At 43.5% G+C, this 17840-nt stretch overlaps 1 protein-coding gene across 1 annotated transcript in view; it reads left to right on the top strand.

Moving 5' to 3' along the window:
* Positions 1-12550: 12550 nt before the first annotated feature.
* CEBPG (CCAAT enhancer binding protein gamma) overlaps positions 12551-17840 on the top strand; it is a 12925-nt gene continuing 7635 nt past the window's right edge. The window contains exon 1 of the mRNA XM_032390563.1: positions 12551-12713. The gene's annotated coding sequence lies outside the window, so the exon portion shown is untranslated. The remainder of the gene's footprint in view (positions 12714-17840) is intronic.

Raw genomic sequence — 17840 nt, forward strand, 5'->3', positions numbered from 1 at the left:
GGTACCTTCTAAGGTCTTCTGAGTCTAGATATGCTGAGGTCAGACAGAGCATGTAGGTCAGATTCTAAAGAAATAGCTTTGGTGCTAGCCTTCACAGAAACAACCACAAAAATACACTGGACAGAATTATAGCCTCCAGCTTCCTCTGGGCCCCATGATGCTCTGACATTTCACTTTTCCGGAGTCAATTCTCTTTCTTATTCTTGTTAGCTCCAATTTCACACTTAAACATATCTGTAGGGGCACCTGGGTGGCTCAGTCGTTAAGCGTCTCCCTTTGGCTCAGGTCATGATCCCAGGGTCCTGGGATGGAGCCCCGCATCGGGCTCCCTGCTCAGCCGGGAAGCCTGCTTCTGCCTCTCCCACTCCCCCTGCTTGTGTTCCCTCTCTTGCTGTCTCTGTCTCTCTGTCAAATAAATAAATAAATAAATCTTAAAAAAAAAAAAAAACCATATCTGTAAACCACTGTCTCTCCATTGACTCCTGGGGGATGAACGTTCCTTCCAATTTACAGAGTAAAAACAAACCATAATATGAGAACTTCTCAACTTTCTAATGGCAAACTTACAAACCTGCCCCTAAATCTATTCTTTCCTCTTCTCCTTTTGTTAAAATGAGAGGACGGTCCTGCCCTCTCCCTCCCAGGCTCTATTAAGCGAGATGTGGTCCCATGCCCTCCCTTCCCCTTAGGGAATAGCTCCTGCAGTCCTCCCTATCTGTGTTTAAACATGCCTGTCCCTCTCACCCTTACATACGCGCGCGCGCGCGCACACACACACACACACACACACACACACACACACACACATCCTTTCACTCCAGACTTCCCTGCAGCTATCCTGCTATCTCCTCTTGCTCAAAGCCACACTTGTAGAAAAAGTTGTCTAAACTCATCATTTCTTCTCCTCCCACTCATTTCTCAGTCTGTCACCTGTCACCTGTTACCTGTTAAATCTTTACTAATATTCTTGCCTCTGATCTTGCTCTACTTCAATCTGTTTCTCACTGTAGCAGCCAGAATAATCCTTTTAAGATGCAAATTTGGACACATTCTTCCTCTCCTTCAAAGGCTTTCATGACTTCTTACTGATCTCAAGATAAGACCCAAACTCCTTGGCAAGGTCTCCACTGTCAGTCTCCTTAATCTCCTCAGCCCTCTCCAACCCCAGGCTCTGGTCACACCTTGCTTCTCACTGTCCCCGACTGGCTCTCTGTGCCTCCCCTGGTCTTTCATTTTGCACCTTCGCCCGGCTCACTCATACTTACCTTTAGCACTCCAGGGAGAAAAATGGGAAGGCTTTTCTGACCTCTACCACTCCAAGACCAGATGAGGCCCCTTTCTTTTTGTTTCCCTGGCACCTGGTACTTTATCCCTACTATGTGGTACTTACCATATCACACTGTTTATTTCTGTCTCCAACTAGACCGAAAACTCTTGGGAGCAAGGATCATTTCCTAATCACCATCTCACACCAACATGGAGCAAAGTGCCTAGCACATAGCAGATGGACTGTAGATTTTTAAATAAATGAACAAATAGCTCCTGTAATAGCCTGGAAGGTCAGCATCATCTGTGATTTTCTTTCTCTCTTTTTTTTTTTTGGCAACTAAAGAAGGCTGTTTGTTTTTATTGCGGTGAAAAAACCACATATCATAAAATGTACCATCTTGACCATTTTTAAATGTACAGTTTAGCAGAGTTAAAGTGCATTTACATTGTTGTGAAACAGATCTCCAGAATGTTTTCTCTTGCAGAGCTGGAACTCATACCCATTATAGAACAATTACTCTTCCTCCTCTTCCCCTCACCCTATGGCCTGTATCTATGAATTCGACTCCTTTAGATTCTTCATGGAATGGAATAGTTCAGTACTTGTAATTTTGTGACCGGCTTGTTTCACTTAGCGTCATATCTCCGAGTTTCATCCATGTAGCATGTTTATAGGATTTCCTTTCTTTTCATTATTTTTATTTAAATTCAGTTAATTAACATATAGGGTATTATTAGTTTCAGAGGTAGAGTTCAGTGATTCATCAGTCTTATATAGCATGCTGTGCTCATTACATCTGGTGTCCTCCTTAATGTCCATCACCCAGTTACCCTATCCCCCTACCTCCTCCTGCCCAGTTTGTTTCCTATGATTAAGGGTCTCTTATGGTTTGTCTCCCTCTCTGATTTTGTCTGGTTTGTTTCTTAAATTCCACATATGAATGAAATCATATGATAATTGTCTTTCTCTGATTGACTCAGAATTTCCTTTCTTTTTAAGGCTGCAGAGTACTCTGTTGTATAGATATAACACATTTCATTTATCCATTTACCCACTGATGGACATTTGGGTTGCTTCCACCCATCGGTGACTTTTTATGATTTTCTATGGTATTTATAATTCTGTTTTTTTTTATAAGTTTCTGACCCTACAACATTCAAATACAGTACTTCAGATAATATAAGCAAACATATGCTTTGTAGAAATACAGTCTTTATTAAATATATTTTATTGTTATAAAGTTATTTAACTCTTTCTAATAAAAATTTTATCATTAGAATCATATATATTTCACAGTATAAATCCCTGTTAAGAACAAAAACACTTATATAAGACTAGGTATCAATCAGTTTAATTTATACAGAAGAATGAAGCTAATAAGATTCATCTTTATAAGGTCAAATTAACTTAGAAGTATACAATTCTTACTTGAGAGTCTGCAACTACATATATAAAACCATATATACAAACTATATATAACATATATGTATAAAATCGGTCAATAAATGGTAACGTAATATCATATATAATTTACAATACATATATCTCTTCCAAAGCTAAGTGTGTATCTCTTTTTGAAAGAAGGAACACAAGTAATTAATCTTGATTTTGTTCAAACAACAGACAGCCCAGAGGAGAACAGTTTTAATCAACACCTGAGATCAGGTGGGGATGGATAGAGTTCTGTGCACTAATGGTCAAATTACAGTGCAATCCATACAAATAGGCATTCAGTTCCTCAAGGGATAAAAAGACAAAAGAAAGAAAGGTGACACACACACACACACAAAATCCAGTAATAGTCCGAGTCGTCATCCTGTTCCTTTAAGCAATTACCCATGTCAGGCATATCTTTTCTTCCAAGCATCACCTTCATTTCTTCTTGTTGAGCTTTGAGAATTTGGTCACCACTGGTTGGGGCTAATTCAAATGGACATTTAAATAAGTTCTTTAGCTGCTATTGTTAACAATGATATAATGTACTTCCTTGTATCTTTGCTGGCATGCGTGATGATCTTTTAGAATAAATGACTGAATTGAAATGATCAGGTCAAAGGGTATGCACACTTCTAGGGTTTTTATTGCAAATTGCCAAATAGTCTTCCAGAAAGATTTTATAAAATTACTTTCCCACTGACCAATTTACTTTCTCGCTAATGCCATTTAGTAACATGTTTTTTGATTATTTATAATCATAGAGAGAATATGGTATCTCATTGATTTAATTTGCATTTGTTTAATAAAAGATATTTTTTCATGTCTCAGGCCATTAGTATGTCTTCTGAAATGCTTGTTGATATCCCCTACCTTTGAATATTGTGGCGTTCATCTTCTGATTATTGATTTTCTTTTTTTTTTAAGTAGGCTCCACGCCCAGCATGGAGTCCAATATGGAACTTGAACTCAAGATCTTGAGATCAAGACCTGAGCTGAGATCACGAGTCAGATGCTTAACCGACTGAGCCACCCAGGCGCCCCTGATTGTTAAGAGTTTCTTGTATGATAAGGAAATTGATACCTTGTTATATGTTACAAATATTTCTCTAGTTTCTCATTTGTTACCAGTTTTATTTATAGTATATATATATATATATTTAAAGATTTTATTTATTTATTTGACAGAGAGAGACACAGCGAGAGAGGGAACACAAGCAGGAGGAGTCGGGGAGGGAGAAGCAGGCTTCCCGCAGAGCAGGGAGCCCGATGTGGGGCTTGATCCCAGGACCCTGGGATCATGACCCAAGCCAAAGACAGACGCTTAACAACTGAGCCACCCAGGCGCCCCTTCTTTGTCTTTTATTTTTTTTCCAATTTTATTTTATTTTATTTTATTTTAATTTTATTTTATTATGTTATGTTAATCACCATACATTACATCATTAGTTTTTGATGTAGTGTCCTTTGTCTTTTTTTGACCTGGGAGTCAAAGTTAAGTAACCTCCCCGTAGCAGGTTCCTATCCCATAAGGAAGCAACTTGCTAACTTCTGTGAGAGCCGTGGGGCAGGGGTTGGGTGCTAATCAGGGAAATTGTTCTTGCTGTCTGTTGTGCTTTGGGAAGTGTTACCTCTTGTTGGCCATTGGCTCCTCTCTGGCAATGATAACCAGTGGTATCTGCCTAGCAATGCAGTGGGTGGTACAGGGGATGAGGGAGGGGCACCTGTCTCCTCAGCACAATGGCTGCTTCTACTCCCAAAACCCCAGCAAAAGCTAATCTGACCATGGAACAGTGATCAAAATTAGAAAACTAACATTGACATGGTACTAGTAACAAATCTATAGACCCAATTCGATTTTCTCCAGTGACCCCACTAATGTCCTTTTTATGGTGTAGAATTCAATCTAGCATTCCATGTTACCTTTAGCTGTCTCCTTAGTTTCCTCTAATCTGGGACACTTTTTCAGCTTTTCCTTGTCTTCCATGACCTTAACATTTTTTTTTTTTTAAAGTAAACTCCTGGCCCAGGGCAGAGCCCAACACGGGGCTTGAACTCATGACCCTGAAATCAAGACCTGAGCTGAGATCGAGAGTGAGATGCTTAACCAACTGAGCCACCCAGGCGCCCCTGACCTTAATATTTTTTAAGAGTATTGGTCAGTGATGTTATAGGATGTCCCTCAATTTGAGTTTATCTGACATTTTCTCACAATGAGGTTGAAATCATGCATTTTGGCAAGAATGCCACAGGAGACACGTACCTTTCTCGGTGCATTATAACAGGGGTCCGTGATGTCAATATGTCTTAGTACTGCCAATGGTAACTTTGAGAACTTGGTTAAGATGGTATCTTCCAGGTTTCTCCAATGTAAGATTATTAATTTTCCCATTGTAATTAATAAGTATCTTGTGGGGAGATACTTTGAGAGTATGTAACCATCCTGTTTCTCATTATCCTTTCACCCATTGATTTTAATATAAATTGATGATTCATTCCCATCACAGGTATTACGGTGGTGTTCATCTAAAGGTGATTTGCTATTTCAATAATTCCTCCCACATTTAGTAATTGGAATTTGTTATAAGGAAGAGCTGTTTCTTTTCTGTGATTTATTTGGTTATTTAATTATCTATTTGTGTTGGTATGAACTCATAGCTATTTATTTTATTCTGCAACTTATAATTCATTACTATTATTTATTTGGTTACTCAGTTGTCCCAAATTTGGCCATTGGGAACTCCTTCAAATTAACTCCTAAGTTCTTGTGATATGTCTCCATCAGTTTTGGAGCATTTTTTCACTTCCTGGCACCATGAGATGTGCCAGATTCTTCTTGTGTTTTCCCTGCCCAATTGTGGAATCAACTGCTTAACCAATGAACCCTAGTTCTGTTCACTGAAGGAAGATATTTAGAAACCATGATTTGGTCTCTAGGTGGGATCATTACTACTGGGGTGTTTTTGCTTTTGGGTCCTCTCAGTGGACAAGGCTAGAGAACACACATAACTATATTCTCACACACACTTACATACATCTGTATTTATTTCTGTATCTATCAATCTGTGTATATACTACAAATCATGAATTCACCCTGATAACCTCAGATTCCAACCCAACACCACAGGATTCATTCTATCCTTCCTTTCCCCTCATCTGTAACTTCTTTCTCCAACAGTGAGAAACTCCATCTCATTATGCCAATGTATTTACTTGTTTGCTCAGTCCTAGCATGTATGTAAAATAGTTTCATGATTGCTACCATAACCCTTTGAAAAATTTAGCAACTAGTGCATATTATTTACATACAGTTATTTTTGTAGTTAGCCTTATCCAATCAAAATACTATTTTCTAAAGTTATTCAGGTTAGGTTCTGTGTGGTTATGTTATTCATTTGTAGTGCAGTTGGGTTCACTGGTTACTATTTGTACTTTACTTTGAGTTCCTCCCATGTCCTGGTTGGTGTTAACTATTTATTTCTGGGGTGTGTGAAACTTGACCGTGGTTCTCAGAGTCAGAGCTATACAAAAAGGTCCATTTACTCTCCCTCTCATCTATTCTACCCTCTTTCCAATTCCCTTCCACCCTGTAGATAACCAATCTCATTAGTTTCTGGTGTATTGATCCTGTGTTTCTTTTACATTAATGATCCCCTGCCAAATCTTGATGGCAAATGGACAAATATAGTAGCCAAGGCTTAAAAAGGCATGGTAATGAAGAGTACAGATTTCTCAAGGTGGAAAGTGTGGGTCAGTTGGACATGTGAGCTACTTTGACCAGAAGAGGTGCTAGCCAAGGGTGAGGAAACTCTAACATGGATGGGAGGGGAGGCGGGTGATGAATACTGGTGTAGCCTCGAGGTCAATTGCAGCAGTAGGCACTGTAGTTCGTCTACTAGCTATCTTCTGGCAAATCTTTCCAGGAAAGGAGACCATCCAGAATCCTGGAGAAGCTCTTCACCGGTGGGATTAATTTATTATAAGTAATAAGTGGATTCAAGCCCTGGAAGAGGTGGACTGCAGTAGATGTTGTAGTGTAACCCTCCCCCCGACGTTTCCGGATCCCCATTCCGAACAGAGACACTCATGCCCCCCCGCTGCGTGCCCCCCTCATAAGTACCTGGCATAGCATTATGTGCATAAAACAGAACCTTCTCTTTCTATAAGACAAGAACAGAGTATAGCAGACAGGAGAATAGCAAAAAGCACCACAGGGTGCATTTTAATGTTAAATCCTATGCCACCGAGAAGAAAGAGGAGGGCCAGCACGAACTAGAATAGTCAGCAAAGTTGAGATGGTCTCCAGCCTCCCTCATCAAGTATTTCTTGGCCAGCTCCTGGAGCCCCACCATGAGGCACTGCACCACTAACATGGTCCCTTGACCATCATCAGGGTCTCTTAAGGACAGGCCCTTCGGCACAAACACTACTTCTGCTTCTTCTTTGCAGAGTTGATCCCACAGCCAAGGGGGCTGATTCATGATGTTTACAAAAACACAAATCCTCCAGGCATCAAAGCAGCTCCCCTGGGCTGAAGAAATGGGATCATTCACAGAGGTGAGGGGGGAAATGTCCCTGTCTTCATAAAGACTGCTACATTGTGCTCGCCTCTCCAAATCTCAGATGTTTCCCCAGAAACCTTTGCAAAGAGAAAAGAAAACAACGGGGCGTCTGGGTGGCCCAGTCGGTTAAGTGTCTGGGTGGCCAAGTCGGTTAAGTGTCTGACTTTTGATTTCGGCTCCGGTCGTGATCTCAGGGTCATGAGGTCAGTCCTGCATCGGGCTCGGTGCTGAGCGTGGAGACTGCTTGGGATTCTCTCTCTCCCTCTCCCTCTCCCCCCCCCCCCCCCCCGCCCACCCAGTATGTGCATGCACACGCTCTTAAAGAAAAGAAAAGAAACCAAGAATTGGGTCCTAGGTAGCAAATGCTTTTTGGATGGACAAATTATTTTTACGCCTCCCATGTGCCGACACCATGCTAGCTTCATGTCAGTTTACTTAATCCTTATAACCACTCTATGAGGTAGGCACTGTCCACCTCTACAGATGGGGAACAGAGCTTTAGCTATGTTAAATACAGCCAACATCACTCTTGTCTGTCTCCAAAGCCCATCACACTGCCATGATGGAGACTGCTGTCATATATATCATACATAAGCCAATAACAAAAGACAAAAACCAAACACCCATTTATCTTCCGTTTTGTGCTTCATGGGCACTGGAATAATTTGCATTACAATTATTATGTAGCAGGTAATCAGTGCTTATTCAGTGAAGTGAAGATATAAGAATAAGACCCTTCTTATATATATACAATGGAATATTATGCAGCCATCAAAAGGAATGAGATCTTGCCATTTGCAACGACGTGGATGGAACTGGAGGGTGTTATGCTGAGCGAAATAAGTCAATCAGAGAAAGACATGTATCATATGACCTCACTGATATGAGGAATTCTTAACCTCAGGAAACAAACTGAGGGTTGCTAGAGTGGGGGGTGGGGTGGGAGGGATGGGGTGACTGGGTGATAGACACTGGGGAGGGTATGTGCTCTGGTGAGTGCTGTGAATTGTGCCAGACTATTGAATCTCAGATCTGTACCTCTGAAACAAATAATGCAATATATGTTAAGAAAAAAAAAAAAGAAGATAGCAGGAGGGGAAGAATGAAGGGGGGGAAATCGGAGGGGGAGACGAACCATGAGAGACGATGGACTCTGAAAAACAAACTGAGGGTTCTAGAGGGGAGGGGGGGTGGGTGGATGGGTTAGCCTGGTGATGGGTATTAAGGAGGGCATGTTCTGCATGGAGCACTGGGTGTTATGCACAAACAATGAATCATGGAACACTACATCTAAAACTAATGATGTAATGTATGGTGATTAACATAACAATAAAAAAATTTAAAAAAAAGAATAAGACCCTTCTGGGCCCACAAAAGGTACAGATGAGCTCTCCTGATATGCATGACGTCATGGCCTATGTATACAGATGGCACATACCTATCATTATATGCACAGATGGAGGGTACCTAGCCTCATGCCCACAGATGCACGCAACTCTCCTCCTGTGTGTGGATGGTCTGTACCTATTGTCATGTGCTCACATGGTACACACCTACCCCTGTGCTCACAGATGACATGTACTATTCTTAAGTGTACAGGTGACATATCTTAACTCACGGGATAACAAAGTCTAACATGTGGCGAAGTGCTGTATAATGGACTGTTCAAGTTTAAACCATGTCAGATTTTTCTCTTTCAGGCATTGGACACGCTTAAAAATGTTAGGGTGTCCTAAGACAACCATTCAGCATCGTAGCCATTATGATTCCAAACAGTGCTTCCAAAGGTAAAATTAGAGGTATAAATTTTGCCTTCAGGTATGGGGAGCATATCATGTGGGGAAGCACAAATCAGGCAGCCAGAGCAAAGAAGCCTCCATCAGAGTGACCCCGGTGTGATCTGCCATGTGAAGTGGATATTCCTGGATGTGTCTGCTCAGCACTCCTTTTTCCTTTGGGAAGTGCCTCAGCCACTCCCTCCCGAGCTGCCTTGTCAGTGCATCGTGACCTGTTCCTGGCCATTTGGTTATTTCAGAGATGAGCACTTGACCCAGCTGGGCATCGCGATCCCAGAGTCCTTGCCTAAGACTTTTCTAACAGGGACTTAAAAAGAGAGTTGGCTTTTCTTTAGTGACCAAAACTGTGAACATTGAGGCTGTCAGTGACTGGGTGAAGAAAGTTGGTGTGCAAGGAAAAGATCAATGAAACCAATAGGCACGCGCACACACACACACACACACACGGACAGAAAGGCAGAGACAGACGTGAAGACATTTGAGTTCTTGGTTCTGATATAGCATGGGTATTTCATGAAGAGGGCCCTAAAATCTTTGACCAAGTCCTTCTTTCTGCTAAGGCTAGTCAGGGATGGTTTGCAGTTACTTCCAATAAAAAGGCCCTTACCAGTGCAGAATGATTGATGATCCCTGTCCTAGTAATGCTAATATACTGCAGTAAATACCTATTGAGAGGCAGACCTGTGGCATTGTCTCAATGCTCAAAATATAGATATGGCCCAGATCTCCTATCAGAGATGGTTAATTTGGTATATTAATTTTTCAGAAACTTTCCAAATATAAATTTATGATAAGTACTTAAGTATTATCATAAGTACTTAAGATACATTTAAGATACATGCATAAGTTTGCATAGTAAACTTTTATTGATCTGGCTTTCTAAACAGTAAGAGATTTGAAATTACCAAAATTTTCCTTACCCTACAGAAGCAAGTGAAATAAGATATGGTAACTAAGGGAACTATTCCAAAAAACACATTCTGGGATACACTACAGGGTCGACATGAACACCTTTAATATTCTGTGCATTTCAGTGGCTGAATGAATCATCAAAGCTACATGAAGCACAGCTTGACCTTGTTTTGAAGTGTATTTAGTCTCCTATAATTCTATGATATAGCTTGTTTATAATTCATGTATGAGCATCATAGTAATAACAGCTACTACTTTTAAGTTCCTACCATGTAGCAGGCAGGCACCATTCTGGGGGCCATACACACATTAACTCCTTTAACCCCCACAGCAATCCTCTTGGGTAGATACTGTCGTTACCCCTATTTGCAGATGCCCGAGAGGTTACACTATTAAGAGGTTAAGCTGTGGAGAGAACAGCCTGATACTACGGTCCACACCTGTTAGGTAACTAAGATAATCATAGTAGGTCTCAGGTAAGTAGCATAATCAACTAACAAGACATCCTATTTCTCAAGTCCTTTAGAGGGGATTTTAATATACAAACTTGTTTACAAACTCTTTGGATTTGTAGATTATGGATCAGGTATCAGTGAGGCAGAGATCTATGCAGGAAACCTTTCTTATGAGGGTTTAGGTCCCCGTGACTCGGAAGAGAGCAACATGGTGGATCTCCTCAACCCAGAGACAGCCTGTGCCAGGCTCTCCTCATTTCCTTATGGTGAGAGCAAAGCTTTCCAAGGCTTTTCATCTCTCTTAGGGTAAAAATCAGAACTCTTCCTGGGCCACAGGCCTTGTTAATTTCACCAGTCTCCACTGGGACACTGTGCCTTGCTACTCTGGCCTTACATTTCTCCCATCATAAAACCTTTAGATAAGACATTTCCTCTGACTGGTACGTGCACTTCATCTGCACTACCTAGGCAAACCCTACTCATCTGTTAGGCCTTCCCTGAACCATAGACCACATCTGGTTCCCTTCTTATAATCTCACAGCATCTTGTACTTCTTTCTTGTCATATTTATGAAAGTGGTAACAGAAAAATTGTGTAATTACTGAATGTCTGTCTCCCTGGCTCTAGGGGCAAGCTTCATGTAGGCAGGGGCTGTGTTTGTCTTGTTCGTTGCTGAATCTCCAGCACTTAGCCCATAGCTTAGCAGGTAGTTAGCACCAAATAAGTATTTGTAAACTAAGTAGAAGAATTACCAGCTGCCAGCTGAAGAGGAAATACTTGAGTCTCCTTGGCATTGACCAGACCTGCTGAGTGTGGAAGACCTGCCCAGACACAGAGAACGCTAGAGCAGCTTGGCTGAGTGGTCAGCAAGCCAGAGGATAAACGAGCATACCTATAAATTTTTTTTTTCTATACAACTTTTAAGTGATTGGCAAGTGGTGAGGGCAAAATTATGATTTTGTAAGCAATAAAATACAATCCAGTTTTAACAGTGCTAAAATCTTGATCAAAGAAATTTCAAATCAGAACACTGAAGGCCAAAGTAAAAGATGGTATTATGTCTTGCTACCAAGTATGTTTCTATGGTTAACACTGTTCGCTTTTAGTTGCAGCCCTTTTAATTTTATGTTTTATCTTTAGTTTTTGCAAAGGTTTTTTATCATCTCTTTGCTGATTCCTCGAAACAATCTTATGCGGAGAACTGGTGCCCTGGCCTGGGCGATGAAGAAATGTTTCCTCTTTCAAAGACTCTTATTTTTTGGACGATAAGAATTGCTAAAGAGGAAGCAATCAAACCTATCGCGCTGGCTCTGTCCTCCACCCAGCGCGCTGCTTCCTGGTTTCAGACGCTTTCAGATCCTCCTGTGAAGTGTCATTGGATACATAAAACTGGACTGCCATGTGTTTTTTTGAGATCCCATCTCTCAGTCTGTTCACCTGGATGACGCCACACGGGAATCGGTCGCGCAAACCCGATTCGTTTCCCGGTGACAACGAACCACAGTTTGCAGCGTTCACCAATGTGACATCAGTCCTAAACCTACGCTGGGAAAATGTGGCTCTACCACTTTTTCCGCAAGCTGGCAGCTGCCTTCGCGGCCATGAGGTCCTGCATTTCCCTCCAGGCTCCGCCGGGCGCCCCGCGTCCCGGGAGGCGCGTGTCGTGGGCCGCTCCCTGCGGATGCCCAGGGGGCCTCCCCGAGGACGCGGCGCAACCCCGACGGACTTCGGCGACTGAAAAAACCACCGCAGGAAGTTGTGCCTCCCAAAGACAGGTGCTGCCTTCGCAAGGCTACAGCTCCCCAACGCCTCCAACTCTCACAGGTCCTTTCTCGCCGCGGGTCTCCCATAGCCCGGAGCCGCCGCCCCGCGCCAACCGCGGAGGATGCGGGCGGCGCCAAGAGCCTCCGTCCGCTCCCGCCACACCCGCCGACCCGCCGCGCCGCGCCGCGCCGCGCCTCGGCCAACGCCTCCGCCACGTGCCCGCCTCCCGCAGCCAGGCCGCTCGCGATTGGCTGGCGGCGCCGCCCGTCGCGAGGGGCGGGCGCGTCGCCTGCAGGCCGGCGCTCCTATTGGCCGTGGCGGCGGCGGCGGCGGCGCGCGCGGCCCGGGCGAGGAGGGGAAGCCGGTGGCGGCGGTGGCGGAACGGGCGGAGGCTGCCGGTTTCGTAACCGTCGCTCCTCCTCGCTGACTCGCGGGCTGCGAGGCCTGGGTCCGTCGCGCCGCGCCGCGCGGGGCCGCTCGGAGTGGAGGCCGCCTGGGGGCGGGCGGGCTGGAGGCGCAGGTAAGGAGGCCGCGGGCGGGCGGGCTGAGGGAAGAGGAGGAGGCCGCGGCGGAGCCGGCCGCTCGCCTGGTTGCCGGGCGGGCCCGAGGAGACCCGGCCCGGCCTGAGGCGGCCGGCTGGCCGGGAAGGCCCCGCGCGGCCAGCGGCGCGGGCGGCGGCCCCGCGCGGCGTCTGATGCAACCTGCCGGCAACACCCGGCGGGGCCGCTGAGCTCATCCCTGGCCGCGGCCCAGCGCCGCGGCGCCACCCGCCGACCCCCGCGCTCCCCCCGGGCGCCCCTCGCCGCCGGCCCGGGACGGGGCGGGGGACGAGGTGTGCCCCCTCCGGAACCCGGCCTCTGTTGGAGGAACGGGCGGTGGTGACGGGCTAGGCGCGTATTGGGCCCTGGGGATACAGGGTGTTCCCCAGAACAGCAGTAGGTGGACCGTCCCTTACTGTAGTGCCACATCGGACCTTGCCCGCCCCTCCAAGACCGCTCCGTGAGGGGAGGCGAGACTTCGGTTCCGAAGTTGGTAGAGCGCTCAAGTGGGCAGCAAAAGTAGTTGATGTTGAAGTCCGTGACTTTACAGAGCTAGTCCCGTGCTTACTTACGGAGCTGTAATTTGACTATCCTGCGCTTGACCGCTGAACGAAGTTAGATGAACGTGCAGCTACCACAAGTGGAATAGAAAAGAGAAGGGCCAGAAACGGAGCGCTTCGTTAGCCTGTCGCAGCGAACACAGTCAAGAAAAGAGCTAGCAGAGGGGTCTAGATGAAGAGGATGGAGATGCATGTTTGAGGGGGAAGGATCATCTGTTCTCCCACGGGGGCTTGTATGTTTTTATTCGTCAGAAGGTTTGATTGGTTGGCCTTGTGTCTGAGGTTCATGTTGTAATCTGGCACCTTAAAACGTGTCAGTTTCAGAAAGGTTTTCAGGTTAGTGGGTTACACAAAAATTGGTAGTTCTCTTTCTGAGCCTACACTCCGCGAATCCTTACGTGAAGAGATTGCCCTTGAATTCAGATAGGATAACGCAACTCCCAGATGAATTTTGGAAAGAAAAGGGCTTGCTTCGCTAAGAAATTCTGCATCTTAAAGTCCTTGATACTGAAAAGTTAAAATCTGGTCAGCTATAACCACTTGATCAGTATTGGGGATGAGCTATTCCTAAAGTGGAGTCTCTGTTTCTGGGAAAACTTACTATAAACAAGGCTAAGTAATTACAGGATGCCAGTGAGCTGAAGAATTTTTTGATTTCTTGATTCCTGCTTCTGGTGGGTGCACTTGGCTGATTCAGTCATTTTTAATACCTGCCTGAAAAACAGGAGGAAACAAAATTTCATTTTTTCAGAATATCTTTTAAGTTCTCCAGAGCATAACATGACTGTCAGCAGTTGTCTGATCTTGGAGACGTGGTTTCTTCTGTAGGGATTTAAACCGCACATGGTGAGTCCCTGGTAAAGACAAATAGGACCTCATGGGGCTGAATTTGGTCTTATGGTCTAGGATTGCCTCACCTGATCACAGTAATGGTGAATGTGGGTAGCCACAATTCCAGGTATATTGTATATTCTTGGGAGTGAGTGCTTCCATTGGTTCTTGTAGGTACATTGGTCTCCTACCTTTTTGGCTTTCCAGCCCTATCAGTTAAAATTTTTTTTTGAGTATGATTTCCTAATAGAGGTATATTTATAAACAATGTGTGTACTGTTTTATTTTTGTATGTTGTAAATCCTACCAAAGGAAAATTAAAATGATGATGTTAAAAAAAGACAAATGAACATTTTCTCCATACTCCAGTGGACCACTCATATACTCCCCAAAGGGATGTACCCTCCTTCATGGACCCCCGTGTTGGGTCATGAAGCAAGCAGTGGCAGCTAAATAGAAATCCTGCTCATTTGGGTATGTATTGACTTTGCTTACCTTGACATCACGTATAGTACAGAGTTGTCAGACCCTGGCAAAACATACCTAAGAACTTGAGGTTATTCATTGGAACACATAACTGGCTAAATAGAAAATAAAGGTTCTTAACTGAGATGAAGCAAAGACCAGACAAGAAATGTTCATTGTATAGACTGGGCACTCGAAGTGTCAAATGGAATTGTATTTTTATTTTCCTGTAGGCCTTTAAGAAAGACCAAGAACTTAGGGTTGGAAGACTATAATATCTTACTAACACTTTTGATTTAATTGTGGTTGTTTTAACAGATGTTAATGCTAGAGAATATCATTTCTATATAGGACATTTATAAAAATAAATGTTTTCTCTTAGCCTCTGAGCCAGCATTGGACAAATATTTCTCCAGCACCACCACTCTATGGCTAGCCCTGCACTAGATGCTGGGCATATGGATATGAAGACAGAGTCCTGCCTCTAGCTTAGTCTACAGGGAGCCACATTATAGAGCTGGCATTGACAGAGAAACTAGGGGAAAAAATTGGACAGCCACACAAAGAAAAGAGAAAGCGTGACCATTTAGGGGATTGGTAGTGGTTCGGTATTATTGAGGTGTGAAGCATAAGGGAGCAAGGGCTGGACACTGGCGCAGGTTTGAGTGCTCCATGGGTCTGGCGACAGTGGTTGGAGGGTGCACTGCTAAACCAGAGGGGACGAGTGCCCCCCGGGGAGATGATGTCAGCCTGAGGTAATTCTGTGGTGTTAGGATGGAGAGGGATGGTGGTTGTAAGTTCTTTTGGGAGGTGGGTGGGTGTACAGATTGGGAGTAATGGAGAAACATCTGTGAATATTTTGGAGTGTAGATGCTCACTGAGGAAATATAAGTTAATAATTTATTTTGTGGGGGGCGCCTGGGTGGCTCAGTCGGTTAAGCGTCTGCCTTCCGCTCAGGTCATGATCCCAGGGTCCTGGGATTGAGCCCCGCATCGGGCTCCGTGTTTGGCGGAGAGCCTGCTTCTCCCTCTCCCTCTGCCTGCCACTCTGCCTATCTGTGCTCTCTTTCTGTCAAATAAATAAAATCTTAAAAAAAAAAAGAATTTATTTTGGGGAGCATGGGGAGGAATATTTGGTTGTATATAATGTGGAGAAAAAAGTGACAGGAGGATTAGGAAAATTCTTGACAAGTTTACTTTCCCAAATGAAACTCAAGAGAAATTTGTTTTACTCATTCTAACCTTTCTGAGTTTTCAGTGTGTTACTGATTTGAATGAACACTACTTGAATTAAGAAATTTGAATTTTAAAAAAATTTACCCAATCAGACCGTCTTTCTTAAGATCCATTGTTAATCTGCAGCATTGGCTCTTAAACCTCAGTGTCAACAGAATCACTTGGAGGTCCCTCTAAAACCAGACTGCTCAGTCCTATTCCTAGAGCTCCTGATTCTTATGTCCGGGGTAGCCTGAGAATTTGCATTTCTGACAAGTTCCCAAATGATGCTGCTGCTGGTCCAGGGACCACACTTTGAGAACTGCTCTTCAGTTTTTCTCCTGCTCCCTGCCTGAATGATTCACATCTAAGGAAACGAGGCACCACCCTGCTTCCTGTGGAATGAACTTTGGAATAGTATTTGTCCACATAGGAGCCAGACTTTCATTTAGGGTTGAATATCCAGATTTGAAATAAACTAATTTTTTTTTCCCATTGTAGGTGCTCAGTAAGTGTTTGTGGAAGGAACAAAAGCATAAATGACAGTGGAAACTGTGAAATGTGTAACTTTGGAGGCAGCTATTTTGCTTGTGTAAAAACACAATTGATAATCTGGAGTTAACTCTCTTGGACCATTTGGCCCTTTGACCCCCCCCCCCCTTTTCCTTGGTTTTTTTCTCTTATTGGATATTTTTTCACTTAAAACTTACTTCCCTGGTTTTGTTTGAGGAACTTAAAAAAAAAAAAAATCATTTTTGAATTATTTTTATTATTTCCAAGTTTCCTTGCTTACATTTTTACCAATTTGATAGTTTCTTTGTTTTTCAAGCAATGAGCACATCTTCAAAGTACCCCCTACTCTAGTACCCTACCAAAATGAGTCAGGCTGAGGTAGAAGAGCTCTTCCCCATTCCCATATCTTTGGGTACAAAAATGGGCATGAACATCACTGAATTTGGAGCCTGTATTAAAAGTTTTTAGTGACTTGGGAATAAAAAAGCATAAAGGGGTAGAAAAGAGTTTTTAGTGACTGAAGTTCATGGTGTATTTTCAGAGTCAGAAGGCATCTTACCATTCTATATCCCTCATTTGCAGATGGGGAAGTTGAGGCCCAAAGAGGGGAAGGGATAGGTCCAGAGCAAAACCGGGGGAGCCAGAGCCAAGACAAGAATTGACCTGGTTCCTGCTCTGTGCTTTTTGGATCATTTTCTCTTTGAGCTGTCTCTAGAGATTAGCTTTAGAGGTTAAAACCATAATTGGTGTATGAAAAATAAAAAAGTTAAATAAGATGACCGTGATCATGATAGTTGAGACCATCCCAGGAGAAGTGTTAAAGTTTTTAAAAGTCAACTAAAATTCTTATGCTCACTTTACACCAAATAAATAAGCAATAATGTAGGTGGCCACTAACACTATTAGTGGTAAGGTGGCCCAAGTTAATACTGAACTGCCACTGTTTAACTGGAAGAAAAAATAGGCAACATAATAAATTATCCAGGGAGATTGTGAAATGTCCATTATTGAAGATAGACTCTGTGTAGATATCCATCCATGGTTTGGAAGGAAGCTTTCTCTTTTGCCGTACTTTTGGAGTGAGAACAGATGACCCACTAACTCAGGGCTGCATGCATGGCTTTGAAAACAGTTGAAAGTAATGATAATACAGACTTTTTAAAAGGTAAGATTTTTTTTTTTTAATTTTTTTTATTGTTATGTTAATCCCCATACATTACATCATTAGTTTTAGATATAGTGTTCCATGATTCATTGTTTGTGCATAACACCCAGTGCTCCATGCAGAACGTGCCCTCCTCAATACCCATCACCAGGCTAACCCATCCTCCCAACCCCCTCCCCTCTAGAACCCTCAGTTTGTTTTTCAGAGTCCATCGTCTCTCATGGTTCTTCTCCCCCTCCGATTTCCCCCCCTTCATTCTTCCCCTCCTGCTACATTCTTCTTCTTCTTTTTTTCTTTCTTAACATATATTGCATTATTTGTTTCAGAGGTACAGATCTGAGATTCAACAGTCTTGCACA

Source organism: Phoca vitulina, unplaced genomic scaffold (assembly GCF_004348235.1).
Source record: "Phoca vitulina isolate PV1807 unplaced genomic scaffold, GSC_HSeal_1.0 scaffold58, whole genome shotgun sequence".
NCBI classification, from domain to species: domain Eukaryota; kingdom Metazoa; phylum Chordata; class Mammalia; order Carnivora; family Phocidae; genus Phoca; species Phoca vitulina.